Below are 8,900 nucleotides of genomic sequence, written 5' to 3'. Positions count from 1 at the left end.
GTCAGTCAAAAAACTCAGCTGTTTGTAGGTTCATGGCATGTGTGTGTGTGTGTGTGTGTGTGTGTGTGTGTGAGGGAAGTGGAGACTTTACAGTCCTTATGACAGAAAGCAGGAAGTGCAGAGTTATCTTCAAGCACATGTAGTGAGAAGCTGTGAAACACATGTTGAACTGTTGTTGAAGGTAGAGGGTGAAGTGGGGAAAGCTTTACTTGCTGGGCATTTCCAGGTATGCTACTGGTAGGATAATGGTTTGATGCTAATATTTGTCAATAGTTTAATGTTAAATGCAAATTTTGATGGTAAGATAGCTAAAGTTAACATAGCTAAACTGCCTTGTGCTCATGTTAGCTCATGTAATAGCATGATAGTGGTAGCATGGCAGTAATGTGGCATTAAATAAAAGTATTAGCCAGTTCACGGGGTGAACGCCTATTCGTGCCAGTAACTGGAGTGGAGAGTCTCATGTGGCAGGGAATACTCACAGACCACAACGCTGGTGCCAAGGGAGTGAGAGAGGGGAGGGGAGGGGAGAGGGGAGCTTGATCTAACAAGCTGGCTTCTCTTGCAAGCTGACGATGAAACGTCCCACGCTAATCTAGAAAGACGAATTTAAACTAACACTTTGTTCTCTAAACTAATTTAACTTCACAATAGGGGATAACTAGTGAGGCAATTCCACCTCACACTACGACGCCATACACTTTCCTCGAACGGCAACAACGCAAAGTTGATTGAAGTGTAGACTTGTTCTTCTCCGTGACACAACCGCTCCAGGTATCCTTCGTCCGCGAACCGAACACAATGACACTACTTTGAACTGAACTTAAAGATACTTTACTTAATACTTAACTTAATGCAACTCGATAGAGTACCTTCACTTTTGTCTAACGGTGTAGTCCACGGAGGCTGCCATCTTCTCTCTCACTGCTCACGCCTCTTCCAAGTCCCTCCCTCTCCATACTCCCCATTGGACGGCACAACAACCTTTACAGCCACTGATTGGTTTACTGTCAATCCACGCCCTAGGCTGCTATTGAATATAGTTCTTCACAGGGAGGGTTGACACGCCAAGACAGCGTGTACAGAATAATTATCCATAGTCTGAGGCACCCTTTACATTCCCCCTTCAAACCCTGCCACATATACCTCTCCACAAGTAACACGCTCCCTGAAAGACCATGTAAGCAAAAAAAAAAAAACTTTTTTTTTTTTTTTTTTCAGAGCAAGAACACAGGTGTATAAACAAAACATTAATACTTCATAGTACTTAAACATCATCATAACATGTACTTAACATCTCTCATTTAGTAACAAAATCTCTAAATCTACCAGGGAGCTGACTTCTAGTGCTCCTCTGAGGCCTGACTGAGCTTTGCATACTGTCACTATTAGTTCCCAAAGCAACTGTATCATCTGACTGTACTTCCCCAAGTGACTCACACTCCTCAGTGCTTAAGACCCCACCCCGTTCACTCTGCCTACTCCTAACTTCCTCATCAGTGTCAGAAGTGTCACCTGAGAGACTAGGGTGGAAGTGTGTGTCTTGGACAGTGGATTTGGGGTCACAGCTACGGGGGACACAGACTAAGTCATAAGAATCAGATTCGGATTCATAGGGAGCCCTATGCTCTCGAGGGGGCCTATTTGTTAGAAGGGTCTCAAATATGCATGGTTTTATTTGATCCCTATGTACCACCTTGGTAGGGCCACCAGCCTCAGGCTTAACAGTAAACACGGGCATGTCTGGATGATTCTGGGCGACGACAAGGTAAGGGTCCGGCTCCCATCTGTCTTGAATCTTGTTCCTGCCACGTGGTTTGTGATTCCTCAGGAGGACTCTGTCCCCAGGCCGAATGAGTGCACCACGTGCCCGTCGATCATACAGCCTTTTGCGTCGCTTTGAGGCACCTTGCATCGCCGCCCGTGCAGCGTCTGCCGCCACCCGCAGTCTCCTATGGTGATTCAGCACCCAGTCGTCAAGATTTTCTGCCTCGCTGTCACTGAGATCCATTCCCCCCAGCACATCTCGGGGCAACCGGGCGTCTCTCCCGAATAGCAAGTAAAAGGGGGAGTACCCAGTAGATGAATGAATGTGGCTATTGTATGCCATAACTAATTCTGGCAGGTATTCTCTCCAGTTTCTCTTTTTGTTTGCCGGGAGAGTTCTTAACATCTCATGCATCGTGCGATTAAATCTTTCGCATTGTGAGTTTCCCTGCGGGTGGTAGGGCGTTGTTCTGCTTTTGGCAATGCCATATGTACGACACAGCTCCTTTATAACACTGGCCTCAAAGTTCCGACCCTGGTCTGCATGCAGTCGGGCAGGGCATCCATAATAGACAAACCAATGTTTGACTAGAGCAGCGGCTGTGGTGCGTGCTGATTGATCTTTTGTGGCAACTGCCACTGTAAACCTTGTGAACATATCAGTGAGGACCAGCACATTTTCATATCCCCCAGCTGACTGCTCTAACATGGTATAATCCATCGCTAGTACCTCTAAAGGCACAGTGACATTGCTACACACCATCTGGGCTTGAGTCTTTGGGAACACATCTTTGGCTAGACTGCACCTAGTGCACTGTTGCACCCAAGTCTGAACATCCTTGGACATGGAAGGCCAATAATAGCCTCGGCTCAGCTTGGCTAAGGTGCCCTTTACACTAAAGTGACCCCCATGATCATGATGGCTCTCATAGACAGAGCGTTGTAGTGATCTGGGCGCAATCAGTTGGCAAACATTCTCTCCATCCCGTGGGTCTTGCAAGCATCGGACCAACACCCCTCGTTGGATTCTTAGTCTCTCCCAATCTCTGCACAATTTCTGCTGAGCTGAGTTCATACTTTGCAACTGTGGCTTGGTGGGTCGTCTACCCAGCTTCACTGCTTCTAGCAACGGTCCAACATCAGGATCCTGCACCTGAAGGTTTCGGACCTCTTCCCAACAGTGACTGCCTACTCTAGATCTCACAGTGGCCTGAGCGGCCTGAGCCTGCCTCGGTTCCTGGAGGTACTCCTTGTGGGCAGGCCAAAGGCTGGCTCTCACTTCGTCCTCCTTGATGACTAGGAAATCTTTACCTGTATCCTCTACTTCTGGCTCAACGGCCGTGGGGAGACGGGATAAGATGTCTGCATTCTGGTTAGACTTTCCTGGCCTGTAGTGGACCTCAAAGTTGAATTCCGCTAACTGAGCGACCCATCTCTCTTCAACAGCACCGAGGTTGGCAGTCTCTAAATGTCGGAGGGGGTTATGGTCTGTGATGACTGTGAACTTGGCGTACATTAGTAGGTCACGAAACTTTTCTGTGACAGCCCATTTAAGGGCTAGGAGTTCTAATTTAAATGCACTGTAGTTCCTATCATTTCTCTCAGAACCACGCAGGCCCCGGCTCGCATATGCTATAACCTGCTCAATGCCGTCCTGGCGTTGACTTAACACGCCCCAAGACCCCTGTCGGCTTCCATCAGTTGTCACAATGAATGGCAGGTGGTAGTCAGGATAAGCAAGCACAGGGGTGCCATTAGGCAACCTCTCAGTTTGTCAAAGCCATTCGGCACTCTTCATTCCACTGAAAGTGCTGATGAGTTCCCCTATCCCCCTCTTGACTTTGCTCAAAAAAGGGCGCAAGGGCTTAGCGACTTGTGCAAAATGGGGACAAAGCGCCGATAATCGACATGAACCCTACAACCTGTCTCCACGCCTCTCACAGAGCAGGGGTCGGCCAATCCTCTAAGACCTTCACTTTTTCCATGTCTACTTGGACCCCTGCTGCAGACACCACATGTCCGAGGAACTTAACTTCAGGTCTGAGCAGGAAACACTTTTTGGATTCAGCTTCAATCCATGGTCCGCGAAGCCAGCTGAACACCAAGTCCAGTCTTTCCAAGTGACTTTTGAAATCTTTAGAAAATACCAGGACATCATCTAAGTACACGAGCAGGACATCAAACGCTAGATCACCCAGGACTGACTCCATAAAGCGCTGAAAGGTCGCTGGGCGCTTGCATAGCCCAAAGGGCATCTTGGCGTCCACTGGAACAGTCCAAAAGGTGTGGTCACTGCTGTCTTTTCCTGGTCTTTCTCTTCAACAGCCACCTGGAAATATCCAGAAGTCAGATCTAGTGATGAAAATAGTCGAAATGCTTGTCCCAGTGCATCCAGAGACTCCTCAACTCTTGGTAGAGGATATGCATCTTTATGGGTTACACTATTTAATTTTCTATAGTCGCAGCAAAATCGAACGGACCCATCACGTTTCATAACAATGACTGCCGGACTAGCCCATGGGCTACAACTTTCTCTCAAGATGCCTTGTGAAACAAGGTCTTGCACATGCCGTTTCACCTCTTGAAAGACATGAGGTGGAATCCTCCGGTGTCGCTGCTTAATGGGATGGGCATCACCTGTATGAACCTCGTGCTTCACCGTTGTAGTGTATCCATAATCTCCCTCTCCCTTTGAGAAAACATCACCATACTTCTGTAATAACTCGTTGAGTTGAGAAACCTCCAAGGGTGTGAGACCCAGTACATTGGCTTGGACAGGCACTGCTAGCATCCTAGGGTGGTGATTCTCAGATGCAGTCTCACCCTCCAGCGTTCTAACATGGACCTCCCCCTCAGCCTCCTCAAACATGAGCATGTCCTTTGGGAGAACCTTCTCTGGCCTGCTAAGCTCTGCAATTCTCAATCTAGGGGGCAGCACAACGGGCTCTTGACGTGCATTGAGAAGGCGCACTGACACCTTTCCCTTTACTGTGTGGGTCAGGACATTTGCAACTAACAGTCCATGGGGCATGCTGATAGTTGGGGAAGCCTCAACTAACACCTGGCTGTGCATTTTTGGGGGAATTCTGCAGCGGCCCTCAATGACTACTTCACCGTGGGGGTACCACGACTGCCTGACGACCAGCCACCTTAACATAGCCGATCTCGCCTTTGGGGCCAACAAACTGTTCTTCCTTTGCCATCTGTACAAACACGCAGCGTGCAGATTTCCCACTCCAGAAGACTGCTTGTGGCGATCCATCGCCTGTACTCCGTGCATGTCATTGAAAAAGACTGCGCGGGTCACAAAGGATGTTCATGCCTAATATGCCTGGCGCCTGGCTAGACACCTTCCCCTGGTCGTGTCATCATCTCGCAGCACGAACACGCACTTATCGGCTAATTTTTTTTCCAAAGCACTCAACCTCTGTGTACAAGCACCCCAAAACTGGAATATCTAGCCCATTGGCCGCTGTCAGCTTAACCCACTTTGCCGGGGACAATGCCTTTCCTCTAAAGTGCTTTTTGAAGTGGTCTTCAGACATCGTGGTTACTTCTGAGCCTGTGTCAAGCAAGCAGCATGTCTTAACTCCATCTATGATAACATCAACCGTGAAACAGTTGCCAAATGCGCCCATCGGTGCAGCTCTCTGTTCAGTCATGAGTACAGATGCTGGATTGATAGGCCCCACGGTTGCTGTTCTGATAGCTCCCTCAGCCTGGCCATCTTGATCATCAACAGACACATCCGATACGATAGCATTAGCTTGGCGCCGTTTCTGTTGGCCCTTTCGGCATTCCCTGCTTATGTGTCCTGGCTCCCCACAGGTGTAGCATATCAGCTGTTCCAACTCGTCCCTCTGCGGGGGTCTTTGCTGTCTTGGCTTACCAGTGACATGCTTTTCAGGCCTCTGTACGACCCGATAAAGTTCTTCCTGTCTCACAGCTAATTTCTGGATTGCTTCATGTAAAGACTGTAAAGTCAAGGCTGGAGACGTGTCTTCAGTGGCTACACTATTTACAGCACTGCGAGTATGGCTTTTGTCACGTGTGGTTTGGGAGGCCTCCTCCTCCTCCGACCAATCAATTGCTGCTTACATTAATTCATGAAATGTTAGCTCTGGCTGCCCTTTGGCCTGTCTCTTTATTTCTCTTCTAAGGTTATCATCTTTGAGGCCAAGGACAAACTGCTCTTTTAACATGGCATTAGGGTCTGAGATGCATTTTGAGTCACGACGCTTTAGACGGCGAAGTTTCTCCTCTAAGTCGTACCCGTAAGCTCGTATCCGCTCACTTGCTGCTTGTTTCCGGTCATAAAATTCCCTCAGCCTAATGCCCACTGGAACTTTATCTCCATAAACTTCTAGCATCTTGAAGACTTTTACAATGTCAGTTTCATCATCTTTGACTCTCAGTTTAACAGTAACCTTGGCCTCCCCTTTCACATGTTGTCTGATTAATTCAACTTTGTCCTCGTCCGGAATTTTGCATACTGAGAAGTATGATTTAACAGCTGCAATCCATTCCTCAATGCACATTTCCCCTCCACTTTGTGCACCACTAAAGTCTGGGCATTTTCTATCTCTGTGTATGTACACTGTAGTGGCATTTTTCTGCTCTATGACCTGCTTAGCCATTGCCAGAGCATCCCTTTGATCACTTCTTGCCTGCTCAAGTAGGTGTGTCTGTTCTCTCATGTGTCTCGACTGCTCTTCCAATTTTCCTTGCAGCTCTTCGAATTTTTTCTCCAAATCATCCATGACTGTAGCCTGAAGACTGAGACCCTACTTTTGAATGGCACTAACAAATGCTAATAGGTCTAGGGATAGTGGTGAGGGGTTTTGACTAGGTAAATATCCTGTTAAGGGGCCATAATGTAACCTCACACCAGAACGCTTTTAAGTTATGGTCAACAAAGTTACTTTTAATTTCTCATTTGCTTTAACTGGAATCAAACCTTTTTGATTATGAAAACCTGGTACCCTTACACCTACTCACTGGTGAGGTATTAATCTGAAATCTGACAAACTGAAAATGAGGGGCAACCAAACCAAGCAATTATCAATTTACATGAAACCCAAATCATGACAGTATTAACACAAAATCAAATAAGCCCCTTTCTTAGTTCACCTTTAGGCTATAGTTCCGTATTCACTAGGTCTTAACAATTCCCTTCAACAGGCATTTAGATTTAGTAAACCCCCTTCAATTACACATCATAACATCAACAGCACATAACACATTGTAATACACTTGTAAGCACCACAACACGTGATTCAGTATCACAAAAGTCCCTCCCAATAAGTTCAATGCTTTGGCATGACTCAATTCCCGCTGTCAACGACTGTTGTCACTTATAGTTAAATGTTCGCTCAGTGTCAGACAGGATGGTCACTTAAAAGTGTTCCACAAGAAAAGTATTAGCCAGTTCACGGGGTGAACGTCTATTCGTGCCAGTAACTGGAGTGGAGAGTCTCATGTGGCAGGGAATACTCACAGACCACACCGTTGGTGCCGCGGGAGTGAGAGAGGGGAGGGGAGGGGAGAGAGTGAGCTTGACGAACAAGCGCTGGCTTCTCTTGCAAGCTGACGTGATGAAACGTCCCACGTTGATCTAGAAAGACGACGAAACTAACACTTTGTTCTCTAAACTAATTTAACTTCACAATAGGATAACTAGTGAGGCAATTCCACCTCACACTACTGACGCCATACACTTTCCGAACGGCAACAACGCAAAGTTGATTGAAGTGTAGACTTGTTCTTCTCCATGACACAACCGTTCCAGGTATCCTTCTTGTCCGCAACCGAACACAATGACACTACTTTGAACTGAACTTAAAGATACTTTTACTTAATACTTAACTTAATGCAACTCGATAGAGTACCTTCACTTTTGTCTAACGTGTGTAGTCCACGGAGGCTGCCATCTTCTCTCTCACTCGCTCGGCTCCTTCTCCAAGTCCCTCCCTCTCCATACTCCCCATTGGGCGGCACAACAACCTTTACAGTCACTGATTGGTTTACTGTCAATCCACGCCCTAGGCTGCTATTGAATATAGTTCTTCACAGGGGAGGGTTGACACGTCAAGACAGCGTGTACAGAATAATTATCCATAGTCTGAGGCACCCTTACACCCTTCAAACCCTGCCACATATACCCTCCACAAGTAACGCGTTCCTGAAAGACCATGTAAGCAAAAAACTTTTTTTTTTTTTTACAGAGCAAGAACACAGGTGTATAAACAAAACATTAATACTTCATAGTACTTAAACATCATCATAACATGTACTTAACATCTCTCATTTAGTAACAAAATCTCTAAATCTACCAGGGAGCTGACTTCTAATTGCTCTCTGAGGCCTGGACTGAGCTTTGCATACTGTCACTATTAGTTCCCCAAAACAACTGTATCATCTGACTGTACTTCCCCAAGTGACTCTCACACTCCTCAAGTGCTTAAGACCCCACCCCGCTCACTCTGCCTACTCCTAACTTCCCTCATCAGTACAGAAGTGTCACCTGAGAGACTAGGGGTGAAGTGTGTCTTGGACAGTGGATTGGGGTCCCACAGCCGGGGACACAGACTAAGTCCTTAGAATCAGATTCGATTCATAGGGAGCCCTATGCCTCGAGGGGCCTATTTGTTAGGAAGGGTCTCAAATATGCATGGTTTTATTTGATCCCTATGTACCACCTTGGTGGAGACCAGCCAGCCTCGGCTTAACAGTAAACACCGGCATGTCTGGATGATTCTGGCGACGAAGGAGTAAGGGTCCGGCTCCCCATCTGTCTTGAATCTTGTTCCTGCCACGTGGTTTGTGATTCCTCAGGAGACTCTGTCCCCAGGCGAATGAGTGCACCACGTGCCGGTCGATCATACAGCCTTTAGCGCCGCTTTGAGGCACCTTGTATCGCCAACAGTGCAGCCTCTGCACCCGCAGTCTCCTATGGTGATTCAGCACCCAGTCGTCAAGATTTTCTGCCTGTGTCACTGAGATCCATTTCCCCAGCACATCTCGGGCAACCGGGCGTCTCTCCAATGGCAAAGTAAAAGGGGAGTACCCAGTAGATGAATGAATGTGGCTATTGTTATGCCATAACTAATTCCTGGCAGGTATTCTCTCCAGTT

Source organism: Alosa alosa, chromosome 3 (assembly GCF_017589495.1).
Source record: "Alosa alosa isolate M-15738 ecotype Scorff River chromosome 3, AALO_Geno_1.1, whole genome shotgun sequence".
Taxonomy (NCBI): Eukaryota; Metazoa; Chordata; class Actinopteri; order Clupeiformes; family Clupeidae; genus Alosa; species Alosa alosa.
The sequence above is the reverse complement of the archived record's forward strand: the minus strand, read 5'-3'. Positions refer to the sequence as shown.